At 37.8% G+C, this 20,513-nt stretch overlaps 1 protein-coding gene across 6 annotated transcripts in view; it reads right to left on the bottom strand.

Annotated features, from left to right (window-relative positions):
* Positions 1-20,513, bottom strand: part of LOC121373100 (myosin-VIIa-like) — a 138,680-nt gene that overhangs the window by 103,035 nt on the left and 15,132 nt on the right. The window contains exon 1 of one of the 6 annotated variants that reach the window (XM_041499557.1): positions 16,190-16,650. The exons of 4 other annotated variants lie outside the window; for them this stretch is intronic. The gene's annotated coding sequence lies outside the window, so the exon portion shown is untranslated. Of the gene's footprint in view, positions 1-7,274; positions 7,335-16,189; positions 16,651-20,513 lie in introns of those variants that run through there. One more of the 6 variants, XM_041499565.1, reaches the window with a different exon arrangement.

Genomic DNA, 20,513 nt, shown 5'->3' with positions numbered 1-20,513 from the left:
ACTTCACAAAGCCCCACCCAACAACATGTCAGTCACCTATAGTCATGCACCACTCTCTGAATTTACTTCACAAAGCCCCACCCAACAACATGTCAGTCACCTATAGTCATGCACCACTCTCTGAATTTACTTCAGAAAGTAAGAAAGACATGTTTTATTTAACGACGCACTCAACACATTTTATTTAGTTATGATGTTATAATACAGAGTGGTAACACAGAAGATTTATTTCATGGGCTACTCTTTGCAATTAGCAGCAAGGGATCTTTTATATACACCATCCCACAGACAGGATAGTACATACCAGTCATGGTGCACTGGCTAAATTTACTTCAAGATATCCAAGTACATGTAGGGTAATTTTATCAATATTCAAACAGGGGCGGGACATAGCCCAGTGGTACAGCGCTCGCTCGATGCACGGTCGGTCCCATTGGTGGGCCCATTGGTCTATTTCTCGTTCCAGCCAGTGCACCACGACTGGTATATCAAAGGCTGTGGTATGTACTACCCTGTCTGTGGGATGGTCCATATAAAAGATCCCTTGCTGCTAATCGAAAAGAGTAGACCATGAAGTGGTGACAGCGGGTTTCCTCTCTCATTATATGTGTGGTTTTTAACCATGTGTCTGACGCCATATAACCGTAAAAAAAAAAAGTGTCATTAAATAAAGCATTTCTTTCTTTCTTTCTTTATATTCAAACAATTAAGATAAACATACCTGACATGCCACAAAAAAAGTAAAGTTTGTTTTATTTAACGACGCCACTAGAGTACATTAAAAAAATGTATCTTATCATCGGCTATTGGATGTCAAACATATAGTCATTCTGACACTGTTTTTTAGAGGAAACCCGCTGTCACCACATAGGCTAGTCTTTTACGACAGGCAGCAAGGGATCTTTTATTTGTGCTTCCCACAGGCAGGATAGCACAAACCATGGCCTTTGTTGAACCAGTTATGGATCACTGGTCAGTGCAAGTGGTTTACACCTATCCACTGAGCCTTGTGGAGCACTCACTCAGGGTTTGGTGTCGGTATCTGGATTAAAAATCCCATGCCTCGACTGGGATCCGAACCCAGTACCTACCAGCCTGTAAACCAATGGCCTAACCACAACTCCACCGAGGTCGGTCTGACATCCCACACTAACTGGTTACTGTGACATTCTTAGGTACCTGTACATGTATGTACAGTTACCTTCATGCAGGTTAAGAATCAACAGGGAAGTTAAACTTGCTCAACAATCAAATGAGGATTTTATTGATCATAATCGGTAATGTTATACATGAAGTGTATATATTTAAATGTCCAATTTTAAACTTTATCGTCCAATTTGTTTGAAATATACCATCATTTTATTTTCAAATAAAAAATATATTTCCCATAAAAGTTCAGAAATTCATTCACTACTTATATTTTATTTGTTGGAAAGAAGGAAGGAAAAGTTTTATTTAACGACGCACTCAACACATTTTTATTTATGGTTATATGGTGTCGGAAATATGGTAAAGGACCACACAGACATTGAGAGAGGAAACCCGCTGTCGCCACTTCATGGGCTACTCTTTTTGATTAGCACTCGATCCCACCACCCCACTTCCTATGCCAGTGGCCAGGATAGCATACATCATGGCCTTTGGTATTAAAAACTAACTTTAACTTTAAATAATGTTTGGAAATGAAATCTTCATATAAAGCTCCACACTGTGTTTAATTCTAAGCCCCATTATAACCTAGATGTGTATACTTGGTTCTCATTTTTCTGCAACAGTTAAATTTTTACTCGTTTCTTGTACTTTTATAACTCATCATCATCATCACCATCATTGTACCTTGCTTCTCCGACAAGAATCCTGTTAGATATTTTGGGGGTTAGAGACACAATGGCGAGCTCACCGAAGCTCATAATTACACAGGGCACAAAAGACTGGCTGAACAACTTCACTTTAGCAACAATGGTAGGCCGACAGATTATATATTCTCACTCAGACATGACGCCCGTAGACTTCTTGTTCACTGGCGGGGTGGGACCAACATGTAGCCCAGTGGTAAAAGTAAAGGTTTTTTTTTGTTTAACAACACCACTAGAGCACATTTATTTATAACTTTAACAACAATGGTAGGCCGACAGATTATATATTCTCACTCAGACATGACGCCCGTAGACTTCTTGTTCACTGGCGGGGTGGGACCAACATGTAGCCCAGTGGTAAAAGTAAAGGTTTTTTTTTGTTTAACAACACCACTAGAGCACATTTATTTATAACTTTAACAACAATGGTAGGCCGACAGATTATATATTCTCACTCAGACATGACGCCCGTAGACTTCTTGTTCACTGGCGGGGTGGGACCAACATGTAGCCCAGTGGTAAAAGTAAAGGTTTTTTTTGTTTAACAACACCACTAGAGCACATTTATTTATAACTTTAGCAAAAATGGTAGGCCGACAGAATATATATTCTCACTCAGACATGACGCCCGTAGACTTCTTGTTCACTGGCGGGGTGGGACCAACATGTAGCCCAGTGGTAAAAGTAAAGGGTTTTTTTTGTTTAACAACACCACTAGAGCACATTTATTTATAACTTTAACAAAAATGGTAGACCGACAGATTATATATTCTCACTCAGACATGACGCCCGTAGACTTCTTGTTCACTGGCGGGGTGGGACCAACATGTAGCCCAGTGGTAAAAGTAAAGGGTTTTTTTTGTTTAACAACACCACTAGAGCACATTTATTTATAACTTTAACAAAAATGGTAGGCCGACAGATTATATATTCTCACTCAGACATGACGCCCGTAGACTTCTTGTTCACTGGCGGGGTGGGACCAACATGTAGCCCAGTGGTAAAAGTAAAGGTTTTTTTTTGTTTAACAACACCACTAGAGCACATTTATTTATAACTTTAACAAAAATGGTAGGCCGACAGATTATATATTCTCACTCAGACATGACGCCCATAGACTTCTTGTTCACTGGCGGGGTGGGACCAACATGTAGCCCAGTGGTAAAAGTAAAGGTTTTTTTTTTGTTTAACAACACCACTAGAGCACATTTATTTATAACTTTAACAAAAATGGTAGACCGACAGATTATATATTCTCACTCGGACATGACACCCACAGACTTCTTGTTCACTGGTGGGGCGGGGCATACATGTAGCCCAGTGGTAAAAGTAAAGGTTTTTTTTGTTTAACAACACCACTAGAGCACATTTATTTATAACTTTAACAACAATGGTAGGCCGACAGATTATATATTCTCACTCAGACATGACGCCCGTAGACTTCTTGTTCACTGGCGGGGTGGGACCAACATGTAGCCCAGTGGTAAAAGTAAAGGTTTTTTTTTGTTTAACAACACCACTAGAGCACATTTATTTATAACTTTAACAAAAATGGTAGGCCGACAGATTATATATTCTCACTCAGACATGACGCCCGTAGACTTCTTGTTCACTGGCGGGGTGGGACCAACATGTAGCCCAGTGGTAAAAGTAAAGGGTTTTTTTGTTTAACAACACCACTAGAGCACATTTATTTATAACTTTAACAAAAATGGTAGGCCGACAGATTATATATTCTCACTCAGACATGACGCCCGTAGACTTCTTGTTCACTGGCGGGGTGGGACCAACATGTAGCCCAGTGGTAAAAGTAAAGGTTTTTTTTTGTTTAACAACACCACTAGAGCACATTTATTTATAACTTTAACAAAAATGGTAGACCGACAGATTATATATTCTCACTCGGACATGACACCCACAGACTTCTTGTTCACTGGCGGGGTGGGACCAACATGTAGCCCAGTGGTAAAAGTAAAGGTTTTTTTTTGTTTAACAACACCACTAGAGCACATTTATTTATAACTTTAGCAACAATGGTAGGCCGACAGATTATATATTCTCACTCAGACATGACGCCCGTAGACTTCTTGTTCACTGGCGGGGTGGGACCAACATGTAGCCCAGTGGTAAAAGTAAAGGTTTTTTTTTGTTTAACAACACCACTAGAGCACATTTATTTATAACTTTAACAAAAATGGTAGACCGACAGATTATATATTCTCACTCGGACATGACACCCACAGACTTCTTGTTCACTGGTGGGGCGGGGCATACATGTAGCCCAGTGGTAAAAGTAAAGGTTTTTTTTGTTTAACAACACCACTAGAGCACATTTATTTATAAATCATCAGCTACTGACATGACGACACCAAGTTCTTATTTACTGGTGGGGTAGGACTTACATATACTATAGCCCAGTGGTAAAAGTTAAAGTTTGTTTTGTTTAACGACACCACTAGAGCATTTATTTATAAATCATCAGCTATTGACATAACGATACCCAACTTCTTATTCACTGGTGGGGCAGAACTTACATGTACTATAGCCCAGTGGTAAATGAAAAGTTAAAGTTTGTTTTGTTTAGCGATACCACTAGAGCACATTCATTTATAAATCATCAGCTACTGGATGTCAAACATTTGGCAATATATAGTGTTAGAAAGGACACCTGCTACATTTTCCCATTAGTAGCAAGGGATCTTTTATATGCACTATCCCACAGACAGGATAGCACATACCATGGCTGATATAACAAAGGTTGTGTACATATGTGCTATCCTGTCTGTGGGATGCTGCATATAAAAGATCCCTTGCTGCTAATTGGAAAGAATATCCCAATGCAGGGTGTCAGCAGGTTTCCTCTCTCATTATCTGTATGGATGTTAACCATACACATGTACGTCTGATGCCACATAGATTCATCAGGGAACATTTGGTTTTCAAAATCTTGATTAGCAATATTTCTAGTCAACTGAAAATTGATTACCGGTACCAACTACTGTTCAATGTTTTAAAATTTAATAGCAAACTTTGAAACTTGTGCAGTGAATCGCGACGTGATACTGACCAAAATGTTCCCAGGATATCACACAACACTACCTTTAAACAGTTTAATCTCATCAGACATGGGACCCAAGTGAAAAATTCTGGATAAATATGTCGATGACAAACATTTGGTAATTTTAATATATATAGTTTTAGAATGGAAGCATGGTATATTTTTCCATTAGTAGCAAGGGATTTTTTTACATGTACCATCCCACATACAGGACAGTACATACCACAGCCCATGTACATGTACATTTTTGTACATATATAAAATACAAATAACTGAAACTTCAAAGATATAATCAATAATTAAATATCATGATCCAATCATGAGGTGGCGGGATTTAGCTCAGTCGGTTGAGTTCTCGCTCGGGGTGCTTGTGTCACAGGATCGAACCACCTCAGTGGATCCATTCAGCTGATTGGGTTTTTTCTCATTCCAACCAGTGTATCACAACTGGACAAAGGCTGTGGTATGTGCTTTCCTGTCTGTGGGAAAGTGCATATAAAAGATCCCTTGCTGCATTAGGAAAAATGTAGCTGGTTTCCTCTGATGACTACCGAGTCATAATTACCAAATGTTTGACATCCAATTGCTGATGATTAATTAATTAATCAATGTGCTCCAGTGGTGTCGTTAAACAAAACAAACAAACCAATCATGATTAACATTTATGAAAATGAAAATGGCACATACAGAAATATTTGGTGTACATGTCCTTCTTAACATCTATGCAAAATCAGACTGGAAATGTTTGGGGGGTTTAGTTTTTTTTTGGGGAAGGGGGTTATTTCACAACACACTCAACACATTGTATTTACGATTATATGGCATCAGACATATGGTTACGGACCACACAGACAATCAGACTGGAATGATCAAAAGTAAAACCTGTAGTCTGACGGAACACACCTGGACTCCCAAGATATGTAACTTACCTGCATACTACATTGATTCCGCTCGATGTAACGATGTTTTGTTTGCCCAGTTATGTATGGCGTACCAACCGCTCCCGAGAACACCTTCAACAGGTATGTGTTCCGGCTGTGTTGTCAGCCAGCTTGTTGATTCAATTGGGATAATCAGTATAAATGAAAGTAAACTATTTGGTGAACGGCATAGCTCGTCCTATTGACAGCGTTGACAAATTTGTTTTAGCATGAATGGTTTGAGCAGGGACAACACGACAACATGGCCGCGACAAAGACCGGCCGGTTTGCTGATAATAATGAGCAACTGTTTTCACCTGAGCACGTTACAAATGTTCAATTAATTCCCAAGGTGATGGATGATTCACACCGATTCCCCCACCACCACCAGCACACCCTTTAAAAGTACATGTTACGCGATGTATCGTACTGTTGTGTGTCTGTGTGTAACATACATGTACAATGTACTTTATGCCGAATATCACAACACAATCAACAAAATGGTCCAAAACATAGTTATTTGCTGCATTAATTGCCACTGTTCAGTCTATTTAAAACCTGCATGGGACCCATTTAAAAAATAAAACATGAACAAAAAATGTTTTGTTTAACAACACACCACTAGAGCACATTGATTTATTAATCATTGGCTACTGGATGTCAAACATATGGTAATTTTGACATGTAGTCTTAAGACAGGCAACCATTAGTAGCAAGGGATCTTTTGTATGCACCATCCCATAGGCAGGATAACTTATGATCATACCACATACCACAGCCTTTGATTTACCAGTTGTGGTGCACTGGCTGGAGCGAGAAATAGCCCAATGAGTCTACTGACGGCAATCGATTCCAAACCGACCGTGCATCAAATGAGCACTTTACCACTTTACATCTCGGCCCATAAAACATGAAAAGATCCTTTTAAAAAGTGTACAAGGTAATTTTTTTAATGATTATTAAATCAATGTACTTTAGTGGTGTTGTTAAAAAAAAAAACTTTTTTTAATTTGTTACAAGCTAAACAAAAATTAAAATCACATCCGCTTCTACATGAATTAACAGCAAAACCTGACCCAAAATCAATAAAATTTACAATATTGATATCATTTATTAATGTTATACAGGATTTTGGCCCACAAAATATTTAGCAATTTGACTAATTTGCTAAGAAAACATGTCACCAAATTCAAGTTTCATTTAGCTAAACAGCACAAATGGCGCTACATCTATAAACTACAGAATATTTTCGATTAGTTTCTTGGCAAATTAGTAATGAAATAGATTTGTCAAATTCAACTTTAATTAGCACTTGGGATTTGGCAAGTGACTGCTTAAACATTGGTTATAGTAACTTATACGTACACATCGTGTAGGATCATGCAAACTGAGGTAAAGGGGGCATGGCCCCTCACTTCAGCCCTAAAAGTTCCTACTTACCTGTATACGAATATCGACAATTCAGAAACGTAACGGAGAATCAAGTAAACAGCCCACCTACACCGTACATATCATGCAGGCTTTTGTTAAGCCTTACTTTAAGTTGTATTTAATGTTCTCCCTCTGCCCATGTCCATAAATAGTTCTGACAGGACTGCACCTTGCTAACATATTTGAGACAAATAAAACATAAATTTGACAGCTATATAGTGTTCCATAACTGTATGCATGTACAAATGTAGTGTGTGTTAGCTGTTATGTCATAGAACTGTCTTGGACTGCAGAAATTTAAGATTCCAATCAAGAACCTACACATGAATATTTGTAACATTATCAGACCATAATGAACTTGTAATTAAGTACATAATACTAAATTATTTTTTGTTTGTTTGCTTGTTTTATGGGTGGTTTTATGACTTCCTGAGGAATTGCATATGTGTATGCAAAGTATCTTTGTACATGTACATATTATATACTCTTAAAAAAAGTAGGGGAACATGAAATATTAATTATTAGACTGAACATACATTTTGACCACAGACATCCTAGTAAAGAACGTTCAGGTCTGTTTATCAACACACTGAAACACATTCCATAGTTTGCACGTACATCACGCAGTTGCCCCGTACACATACGTGGGGTGTCATTCTCGATTTTGACAATTTCCAGGAAGGTCCATTAATCACTGTGGAACATTATTTCTGTCAATCTTTTTCATTCTGTTGATCATACAGTTGTTATTGTTTTGTTTTTAGTCATTTTTATTGTTTGAATTTGCAATTTACTGATAAAAAAACCCGTCAAGTTTCAAATTTCACATCTGACCCCAATCGTCCTTCAAGATGTGTGTTGGTCATAAAACCTACTGTAATACTGAAACGCGAACTACCGGTTGTAATGTTTGCCCAATTAGTTCACTATTATCATATAACCATTCCCCACAGCTAATATACCTTACAATTGTAAATTCTTATTAGAATTCCCATACCTTTTTTTTGAAGAGTATATATTATTTGAAGTTCTGTATATTTGGACTCCTTTTGTTTTTCTCAATATCATTAAACAAATAGATAATAGCCCTTTATCTCCCACCCCACCACAAGCTACAGTTATTGAAACAGTTTGTTTTGTTTAACGACACCACTAGAGCAAAAGCTATGGTATGTGTTATCCTGTCTGTGAGATGGTGCATATAAAAGATCACTTACTTCTAATGGAAAATGTAGTGGGTTTTCTCTTTATCACTGTGTCAAAATGACTATGTTTGACATCCAATAGCTGATGATTAATAAATTGATGTGCTCTAGTGGTCTCGTTAAACAAAACAAACTCTTCTCTTTTTTTTGGGGGGGGGGGGGGGGGGGGGGGGGAGAGGGTCAAAACAGACATTCATATACACATGTATATTGTGTATTTATTTGTATATTGTTTCCAATTTAAAAAACAAGTCTTATTTTTCCTCTTATTTCTGTAGTACTAAAAGTGAAATAAACATTCATGTATGTATAATACATGTAGGTGTATTTCTGTTAACATGGTTGTGGTGTTTTTTTCACATTTTCCTTTTCAAAAAGTATAGCCACATAACTGTTAGCAGTACTGTGAAAGAGCTCACACCGCACATTGTCAGACGGAACAAACACAGTGATAATCCAACAGATGAAGGCCAACACCAGGAGATTCTGTGGAAATCTCTTGTTGTGTGTACACAACTGTACCAGTCTTCTACTTGGAAATCCCAGCCTTGCTGATACCTGGGCCATCATACAAGTTCATTGTAAAGCACCAACTGAATGACAGCATGTTGCTTAATTCTCTTAACACAATGTGTGTTCTGTTTAAGAGAGTTAAGTAACAGTCTGTCACAGTATTCAAGGTAAAGATCAATGTATACAATTTAATATGGACGTTTTGAAAATGATATAATTTCAGTGTATATCAAATAAATTACCCATTACTGAATTCTTATCTTTTTAAAAAACACAATTTTTTTTTTTAGAGTACATATAAAAATGGATGCTCCATAATGACATTCAGTTCATACATATATTGAATCAGAAATGTAATATATGTATGCATGTAGATATACACACACACACATACACACACACACACACACACACACACACACACACACACAGACAGACAGACAGACAGACAGACAGACACAGACACACACAGACACACACATACATGTACAGACACACACAGACATGGAGACACGCAGAAAGACAGACAGACATACATTGAGACAGACAGACATGGAGACACAGACAGATAGACATGGAGACACATACACACACAGAAAGACAGACAGACATGGAGACACACACAAATACATGGAGACACAGACAGACAGACAGACAGACAGACACACACACAGAAATACATGGAGACACACACAAATACATGGAGACACAGAAAGACAGACAGACAGACAGACAGACCGAGACAGACAGACATGGAGACACAAGTCAATCAGACAGACTGTCTCTTTGGTTTATCTTTTTCAATAAATTCCCCAAAACTGTTAACACAATGTCTCGGTTTAGATTAAAATCTAACTGAGTGTATCTGACCAGCAGCTACAATTTCTCACCTACCTACAATGTATGAGTCAAGATACCTGCCCAGTGAAATCCAATATTGTATGGCTATTGAAAAACGTAAGTAACATACGTAGCATGATACCGAATCTCGTATGCTACGTTGGGATAGCTTATCACAATGTACATGTATGTATTACTTGATACACACAGTCGGTCTCCAGCAAACAGACACTAGTAACAATAGTAATAATAATGTTTGCTGCAAGAAAGCCAGCACACCATTGTGTCAGTGGTTTTCCGTAGACATTTGTTAATTAATATTTATATATTACAAGTACTTTATATTTGCTGCAAATGGAAATACAAAAGCAATTTCCGAGCCATCCATGAAAACACAAGATTTATCCATCCATCTATGTACATAAATATTCATCTATCCATCCATCCATCCATCCATCCATCCATCCATAAATATACAAGATTATTCATTGATCCGTGTATTGATGTAAACATATCTATCCATCAATGAAAGCATAAGATTTATCGATCCATCCATTCAAGTACACATATATCCATCCATCCATCCTTCCATCCATGATAACAAAAGATTATTTATAGATTAATTCATCCATGTACACATCCATCCATCCATCCATTCATGTACACATCACATCCATCCATCCATCCTTCCATCCATGATAACAAAAGATTATTTATAGATTAATTCATCCAAGTACACATAAATACAACCAACCCACCAACCAACCAACCAACCAACCAACCAACCAACCAACCACCCACCCATCCATCCATCCATCCATCTGTTATATGCACATTCCCACGACTTAACTAGACACTGACCCAAGTTAGGTGTGTTTTGGGCCTAAGAATGCATCTGAAAAGGTTTATGCCTTTACGTTATACTCCACTGTACCTGGGCAGGTACTTCCTGGTTAAAGTGTAAGAGGCCATACTAAGCCACCTGTATCTGCCTGGACAACTTCTGTTTGATAAGAACGGTCCTCGATGATAAAGCGGAGTTGATAAGTGACACACCCCATCCAACAATAACTCACACTGCACATTGTTTACTTTACAAACGAGGCATGCATTACTGGGTTGGTACATGTGTGTGTGTGTGTGTGTGTGTATATGTATATATATATATATATATATATATATATATATATATATATATATATATATATATATATATATATATATATATATATATATATATATATATATATATATATATATATATATATATATATGTATATATTAGTCAGCTAGCTAGGGGCGGGATTTAGCTCAGTCGGTCGAGTGCTTGCTTGAGGTGCTTGCGTCGCAGGATCGAATCACCTCGGTGGATCCATTCAGCTGATTGTTTTTTTTCTTGTTCAGTGAAACACAACTGGTCAAAGGCTGTGGTATGTCTTTTCCTGTCTGTGGGAAAGTGCATATAAAAGATTCCTTGCCGCATTAGGAAACATGTAGCGGGTTTCCTCTGATGACGAGTCAAAATTACCAAATGTTTGACATTCAATAGCTGATGATCAATGAATCAATGTGCTCTAGTGGTGCCGTTAAACAAAACAAACAAAAAACAGTCAGCCAATAACAGGCCTCTGAACATGTCGACAACAACAGTTTCGTTCACGCCCACTTTGACATCACCAGAATTTTCATTTGCACATTAAATTTCTGACAGCATTTACATGGTTATGACGTGTTAAGCAAATATGAAATGGGTTAGTACATCAACTTGTTTTTGCGAAAGCCATGAATTCTGCGATAATATTTATTTCAAGCAGAAATTAATGTGAATATTTTATAGGAACTGTACAATATAGATAGAATTAAATTTCAGTAAAATTCATTACAACTGAAATATATTCCATTGGTCCAGGCATAGCAGTGAGAGTCAGTTCACATCTTAAAGAGACAGACCCTAGTTTTATCCCATGCAAATTAACACATCTTAATTCATAAACGTAGAAACAACAATTTGAAAAGGACATCATACCTGATGATGTCTAGTGTTTTCCCTAGCTTGTTTTAGCATGGTGCAGCACCATGCCTCAATAGTCTAGCACCATCTTGCCTCAATAGTCTAGCACCATCTTGCCTCAATAGTCTAGCACCATCTTGCCTCAATAGTCTAGCACCATCTTGCTTCAATCACAATATATACTGCCCTGAGATTAAAGAAGCCTTTTTCTCTAATTAAATCTAAAATTGCCTTTATAAAACACCCAAAAAGGTATTATTAATTAATAAAATATGCATTTTATATCTTTTGCCATTCATTTATTAAGGCAAGCAAATAAATTACATTAATGTTTATTTCAATTATTTTTTGTGTATTTTTAATGAAAAACAAGTGCCCCTTAAATGGTGAAAAAGCCCCAAAAGTGTTTGGTCTACCATGACTTGCCACATTTCTAGGGAAATCACTAATGTCACTTTATATTCAGTTGGTAATTTCTCTTATTGAGCATTAGTGTTCAAGAATTTTAAAAAAGAAAGAATTCAATATAAAAGATAAAGTTTTAGTGTTATTTTTAGCAAGTATGTTTCAAATTTAATTATAAGGAGTGTCTTTTTTTTTTTATATTCATTAATTAGGATATGAACAAATATATATATATATATATATATATATATATATCTGCAATTTTATGTGTTAATGGCTTTGCCAATTACATGTATCTACTGACTTTTAGATTTATGAATATGAAGACTATTGGGTTATGGAATTTCTGGAAATGGAGAAAGTTTTGGGGTTTTTCTTCTTTGTTTTTTAAATGACTTAAAATTCCCCTCAAACCTTTGGTGGGTCTGAATGACCAAATTCACAAATTTGTTTCTCCGTATGTCTTCAACTCAGGTGACTTAAAATTAAGTGTAGTTATTAAAAACATTCTTACTTCTTTATTGATCAACAACAAGCTTTATATCAACATGGTGTATTAAATGTACTTTGTAGCTATATAGCCTATACATATTAGCCCAACCCAGTAACTCTTAACTTCTTTAACTCGTTATACAGCCATGTAGCCCAGTTAGACGGGATTTCTGTTATTTATAGTAACATTTAGACTTCCTCCCACTGAAATCACCTCAGTATATACATGAATGACTCGGTCACTGAAGCCAGTCCACTGGTACAGGTACATCATCTCTCATTCCAGTAGTGGGAGAAAAGTACCACACCCAAGATTTACCTGCATACAGGTGAATGAAAAACAGTTTGATTTGTTTAGCGACACCACTAGAGCACATTGAGTTAGTAATCGGCTATTGGATGTCAAACATTTGGTAATATATTGACAGTCTTAAAGAAGAAATCTGCTACATTTTTCAATAAGTCCCAAGGTTTTTTTTTATGTGCACCATCCCACAGACAGGATAGCATATACCACCGCCTTTGATATACCAGACATGGTGCACTGGCTGAAACAAGAACATTTGGTAATATATTGACATAGTCTTAAAGAAGAAACTCGCTACATTTTTCCGTAAGTTCCAAGGGATCTTTTATGTGCACCATGCATTCCACAGACAGGATAGCATATACCATGGCCTTTGATATATTACCAGTCGTGATGCACTGGCTGGAACAAGAAATAACCACACCCACCTTTACCTACCTTTACCTGTGTACAGGTAAATGATGTAACATACACATTATAAATATTTAACAATATCCACCAACACAAACAAAAATATTGGTTATTAGAATCAATAGAAAATAGCATGCCTATATGTGTATATATAATCTCTCCAAGTAGTCTGGTGAAATTACCACACCCACTGATACCTGTGTACAGGTGACATAAGGTAAATGATGTATATTATATGAATATTTAACAATATCCACCAACACTTAAACAAAAATAGTGGTTATTTGGACCAATAGGAAATATTAATATGCAAGTATGTCTGCATATATTTAATTTTTGTCATCCAGTAGTGTGGTGAAATTACCACATCCACTTTTACCTGCATACAAGTGGCACACAGGTAAAATTTTTTAACAATATCCATAAACACAAGCAATGATATTGACTATTAGAATCAATAGGAAATAGTATGCCTGTTGGGCCCATGTCTGTATATATACTTAATCCTTACTAGTATTTGGGTTAAATTCCCATACCCACCTTAAGAGAGGAAGGAAATGGTTTATTTAACAACGCACTCAACACATTTTATTTACGGTTATATGGCATCAGACATATGGTCAAGGACAACACAGATACTGAAGGAGGAAACCCGCCGACGCTACTTCATGGGCTACTCTTTTCAATTGGCAGCAATGGATCTTTTAATTTTATATGCACCATCCCACAGACAGGATAGCACATACCACAGCCTTTGATGTACCAGTCATGGTGCACTGGCTGGAGCGAGAAATAGCCCACCGACAGAGATCGATCCCAAACCGACCGCATATCAAGCGAGCGCTTTACCACTGGGCTACATCTCGCCCCACCTTAAGAGAGTGTTCAGGTAAATGACGTAGCATACACAATGTGAATACTGAACGACTTCCACACAAACAGGTTCAGCTACATGGTATTAGAATCAGTTTATAGAAAATATAGCTACAATAATACTTATGACTACAGGTATATTATATCATTGTTATGTCCAGTATTAACTTAAAAGTGAAATTCCCAAACCTACCTTAATTTACAAACAGGTGTATCACAGGTAAATGATGTAACATACACAATATAAATACATGTACTCATAAAAAATTAATTTCCCATCCCAATCGGTGCCTCAAGACTGGTATATCAAAGGATGTGGTATGTACTGTCCTGTCTATGGGAAAGTGCATAGAGAAGATCCTTTGCTATACACATGGAAATATTTAGCAGGTTTCCTCTAAGACTGCATGTGTCGAAAATTACCAAATGTTTGACATTCAACTGCATATGCTTAATACATCTGTGCTCTAGTGGTGTCTTTAAACTGCAACTTTCATAGAAAAAAAAATAAAATTAAACAGTAGCTATTGGGATGACAAGAAAATAAAGATGGAACAATGCCAATGGACATCAATTCTCCTTGCAGTAATATTCTGGTAAAATTCTCACACCTACCTTTAAATATTTACAAAACCATTGGCTATCAGGATCAGAAAAAAAGAGCACATTGATTAATTAATCATTGGCCATTGGATAGAGGAAGAAGGAAATGTTTTATTTAACGACGCACTCAACACATTTTATGTATGGTTATATGGCATCGGACATATCGTTAAGGACCACACAGATACTGAGATAGGAAACCCACTGTCGCCACTTCATATGCTACTCTTTTCGATTAGCAGCAAGGGCTCTTTTATATGCACCATCCCACAGACAGGGTAGTATATACCATGGCCTTAGATGTACCAGTCGTGGTGCACTGGCTGGAGCAAGAAACTGGCCATTGGATAAGTCAAACATTTGGTAATTCTAACATGTAGTCATCAGAGGAAACCCGCCACATTTTTCCTAGTGTAACAAGGCATCTTTCCCACAGACAAGAAAACACATACCACAGCCTTCGACCAACTGTGGTGCACTGGTTGGAACAAGAAAAAACCCAATCAGTTGAATGGATCCACCAAGGTGGTTCGATCCTGTGATGCAACCACCTCAAGCGAGCACTCGACAGAATAAAATATAGTTGGAACTACGGCCACTGTGAATACATGTACACGTAAATATAATTATTAAGTCCATATTATAATCTCTTTCCCATATTCCTGTCAATCCCCTCTGACCATTACAGGGTGGGACGTAGCCCAGTGGTAAAGCACTCACCTGATGCACAGTCGGTCTGGGATCGATCCCTGTCGATGGGCTCATAGGGCTGTTTCTCATTCCAGCCAGTGCACCACAACTGGTATATCAAAGGCCATGGTATATGCTATCCTGTCTGTGGGATGGTACATATAAAAGATCTCTTGCTACCAATTGAAAAATGTAGCTCTGAGACTATATGTCGAAATTACCAAATGTTTGACATCCAATAGCCGATGATTAATAAATCAATGTGCTCTAGTGGTGTTGTTAAACAAAACAAAACTTTATCACATTCTTGTCAATCCTCTCTGACCATTACATCTAACACAGTAACAGATATCACCTGTAGGAAACTGATGTAATATATGCAATATACAACATCCAACAGCACAAACAACAGCTACAATTATACATAGGATCAATAGAAAATGTAGCCGTGGTTAGAATAATGTCTACATGTGAATATCACCGGTACATATATATGTAACAAGTTAGCTTACATACAAGCATATTAATAAACGTATATTAATAAACGTATGTACAAAAGTATAGGTAGTCCTACCTTTTGCTTCTGTTTGGACAGGCAGGTAAATCCAGGTGTAAATCCAGGTATGTGTATATCCTTAAAGTCCACACACGTGCGATTACCGGTACATTACAGGTATAAGACTATTCTGAAGCCAGAGCTCCACAAGACAGGACCAGGCTACCTGACTGTGTGTGTGTGAGTGTGTGGTGCTGCCTGCAGTCACTAGATTTTGACAACCAGTGACCCAGATAACCTCTGTATCAAGTTCTGCTTCAGTTGATCAATATATATGTGGCATGGCTTCACAACACACACACACACACAGTATTCAAACAGACTTGCAAGGAGGCGGGCAGGGCTAAAATTATAGGTCACGGATGACTGGACAAAGATTACACCCCAGCTTAATGTTGAAAAGAGATTTTTAAAAGATAAAAATGTAAACTATGCTACAGACCAGCCTCAGTGGTGTACTGTGGTTAAGACATCTACTCTTGTAGCTGGTACAGGTAGATGGGCTGGGTTCGCATCTGGCCTACTAACGTTATAATACATTAACTAGTGTAGTGTAACCAAGGTTAAAGCACGGGAAAGTCTACATGGGGTGTGGTGGTCTTAGGCTGCATGGGGTTTTCTAAAAAAATGTGACTACTGTGTAGATATCCACCCCTCATTAGCTACGGCTTCATGCACCATCAGTGGTGTAGGAAGATGCCAAAAGGTGGGGGGTGTGGGGGGGGGGGTGGTGGGGGGGGGGGGGGCACACTTTATATTTACATACTTTTACACTATTATAAAGCAAATATAAAGCAAAATATCTGAAAAGTGGGAGACACATGCCCCCTTCCCCCCTCCCCACTTCCTATGCCAGTGACCATGTACAACTATACAGTCACTTTTATATTAAGTGAGAAAGATGGCAGCTACCATTGCCATCGTATTTACGGAATTCATCTTTGTACACAATATTTATCACAATCGGTGTATGGCAGTCAACTTAACCCGAGTGTAAAAAGATCCTTGCGAAGTGTGGCATTAGGTAAGTGCATATACCAAAACAGTTGTTGGCAGTACAAATCAAAAGAGAAGTGGTCAGAATTATAGAGTGAAACCCCTCTAAACCAGACACCCTTGGAGCCAAGTAAAATGTCCGGTTTTAAGAGGTATCCGGTTTAAAGAGGTTATTTTCTGTACTGATTTTTAAAAAAGGACCGTGAAAAATGTCCAGTTTTGGAGCAATTCTGGGTTATAGAGGGTCCGGTTTTGAGAGGTTTCACTGTAGTAAACTGTTAAAATGGCCTTGCAATTATATTATACACACTGGAATAACTTCTCTCGCTCTAACCATTAACCCATTTCCTGAATAGCTGCTCATGCAGGTATCAGAGATATGTGCTAAGGACAGTTCACTTTACCTGTAATTGGATGGATGAACTAACGAACAAACGAACTTAATTGAACACATAAATGTATGAATTAATGAATGAATGAATGAATGAACAAACTAAATTGGATGAATGAATGAATGAATGAATGAATGAACTAAATTGGATGAATGAATGAATGAATGAATGAATGAATGAATGAATGAATGAATGAATAAATGAATGAATGGTTTAACAACTCCCCAGCACAAAAATACACATTGGCTATTAGGTGTCAAACAAAAGTATGTATATGAATATGATTGGATACAAGAATGAAAATAAACTTTAAAAATTATAGCTTGAAAAAAGGTGTTCTCTGTGAGACGGACTATAATAGAGGCACTTATGATGTTTTGTTTTTATTATGTACCCTCAAATTATTTCTGGCAGAAAACCTAAAAGTGATAGTAATAGCTCCTCTAAAACGGCAAAGTCTGGGACATAGTTTCAAATGTACTGAGGTGTTCATGTATATTAAAAATTAATAATAATGTTTTTAAATGCTTACACATGAATGTAATCAATGACCGACTAACAACATATTACCAGTATCATACTATGCGGAGCTGTTTTTCATTTCAACTTATTTTCGTGCTTATATCCAATTAAGGTTCAAGCATGCTGTCCTGGGCACACATCTCAGCTGTCTGGGCTGTCTGTCCAGGACAGTGGGTTAGTTGTTAGTTGGATAGTGGTAAGTAAGAGAGGAGAGGGTGTAGTGGTCTTACACCTACCCACTGAGCCCTTAAGAACTCGCTCTGGGTTGGAGCCAGTACCGGGCTGCGAACCCTGTACCTACCAGCCTGTAGCCCGATGACTTAACCACTGCGCCATCGAGGCTGGTCCATGGGGAGCTGAACATTACTTTCCTTAAATTGAACTATATAGTCTCAAGGGAGTGATACTGACAGCTCCACCTTAAAAGGCTGTCTGAGACATTGTTTTAAAAGTACTTAGGTGTGTTATAAAAAAGAAAAAAAAGCTTTCATTTTCATTTCCTATGCATGAAGGTAATGCATGACTGCCTGACATGGGTGTGAACATACAATGACACATCAGTCTGCAGGATTAAGCCATTATGCAATCATGTGACAAGCCTGCTGCCACTGTGTCCTATACAGGTCAAGATCCTCTATTAATGTGCACATCAGCCCCCACTCTAAAATGGGTTTGTCTGTTTAATGACACCACTAGAGCACACTGATTTATTAATCATCAGCTATTGGATGTCAGACATTTGGTACTTGTAACATATAGTCTTAAGAGAGGAAACCCACTACAGAAATTTTTTACATGCATTATCCCAGACAAGATAACACATACCACAGCCTTTAATATACCAGTTGTGGTGCAGTGGCCGGAACGAGAAATAGCCCAATAACTGATAACACGTCAAATGAGCACTTTAGAGAGAGAGAGAGAGAGAGAGAGAGAGAGAGAGAGAGAGAGAGAGAGAGAGAGACAGAGACAGAGACAGAGACAGAGAGAGAGAGAGAGAGAGAGAGAGAGAGAGAGACAGAGACAGACAGAGAGAGAGATGAAGTGGGGAGATTAGTCGCCTTTTCTGGCAGACTGTGGTACTAGCTTCCAAGGCGAGGGAGGAGGGGAGATTAGTCACCTTTTCTGGCAGACTGGTACTGGCTTCCATGAGTGTGTTTTGGAGGTGAATCCTTGCCTTTCCTGGTGAAGACTGACAACTGTGGAACTGGCTTCCACACAGTGATAGGTATACATTACCAATGATCCACAACTTTGTTAAAAGCAATGCATGTTTCTGCTCTACGGTGCATAAAAAAGAATGTGTCAGTCGAGCTCTTGAAAGAATCCATGTGGTTGTGGCAGCAGCTAAGTTTTTTCTCTCTTTCATGACGGTCTATTCAGAAAATAAATTACACATGTGCAATTCACAATGTGCTGGAATAGCTTCTGTTGAAAAGTTACAAATAAGAAGAAGAAGGAGGAAATGTTTTATTTAACAACGCACTCGACACATTTTTTATGTTTCGGTTATATGGCGTCAAGACATATGATAAAGACTATACACAGATATTGAGAGAGGAAACCCGCTGTCACCACTTCATGGGCTATTCTTTTCGATTAGCAGCAAGGGATCTTTTATATGCACCATCCCACAGACAGGGTAGTACATACCACAGCATTTGATATACAGTTACAAATAAAACACACTGTATAGCATTTTCAGAATTCCATCTCACTTGATGCAGGCCATGTCAATAGCCCAGTTTACACTGTATTTTTAATGCGAAAAAGTTAAAATTTTAAAGTTTGTTTTGTTTAATGACACCAATAGAGCTCACTGATTTATCAATCATTGTTTATTGGTAATGTTAACATATAGTCTTAGGGAGGAAACGTGCTACATTAGTAGCAAGGTATCTTTATATGCACTATCCCACAAACAGGGTGGCCCATACCCGGGCCTTTGGTATACCAATATGTCAGATTTATCAAATGTTTGTCATCTAATAACCAATGATTAATTAATCAATGTGCTCTAGTGGTGTCTTTAAACAAATCAAACTCTAACTTTGAAACTTCATCTGATTATTCACCTTGATTTATTCATGGTGAAAGAAAGAAAGATTTTTTTATTATTATTTAATGACGCACTCAAAACATTTTATTTACAGTTATATGCCTCAGACATACTGTTAAGGACCACACACATATTAAGAGAGGAAACCTGCTGTCACCACTTTTAGGAGCAAGGGATCTTTTATATGCACCATCCCACAGACAGGGTAGTACATACCACAGCATTTGATATACCAGTCGTGGTACACTGGCTGGAACAAGAAATGGGCCCACCGACGGGGATCGATCCCACACCGACCGTGCATCAAGCAAGTGTTCATGTGAAGACTGCCAGGTACAAGTACAAGGATGTACAAGTACAATGTACAAGTACA

This window comes from Gigantopelta aegis, chromosome 1 (genome assembly GCF_016097555.1).
Source record: "Gigantopelta aegis isolate Gae_Host chromosome 1, Gae_host_genome, whole genome shotgun sequence".
NCBI classification, from domain to species: domain Eukaryota; kingdom Metazoa; phylum Mollusca; class Gastropoda; order Neomphalida; family Peltospiridae; genus Gigantopelta; species Gigantopelta aegis.
This window is presented reverse-complemented; position numbering and strand designations above follow the sequence as displayed.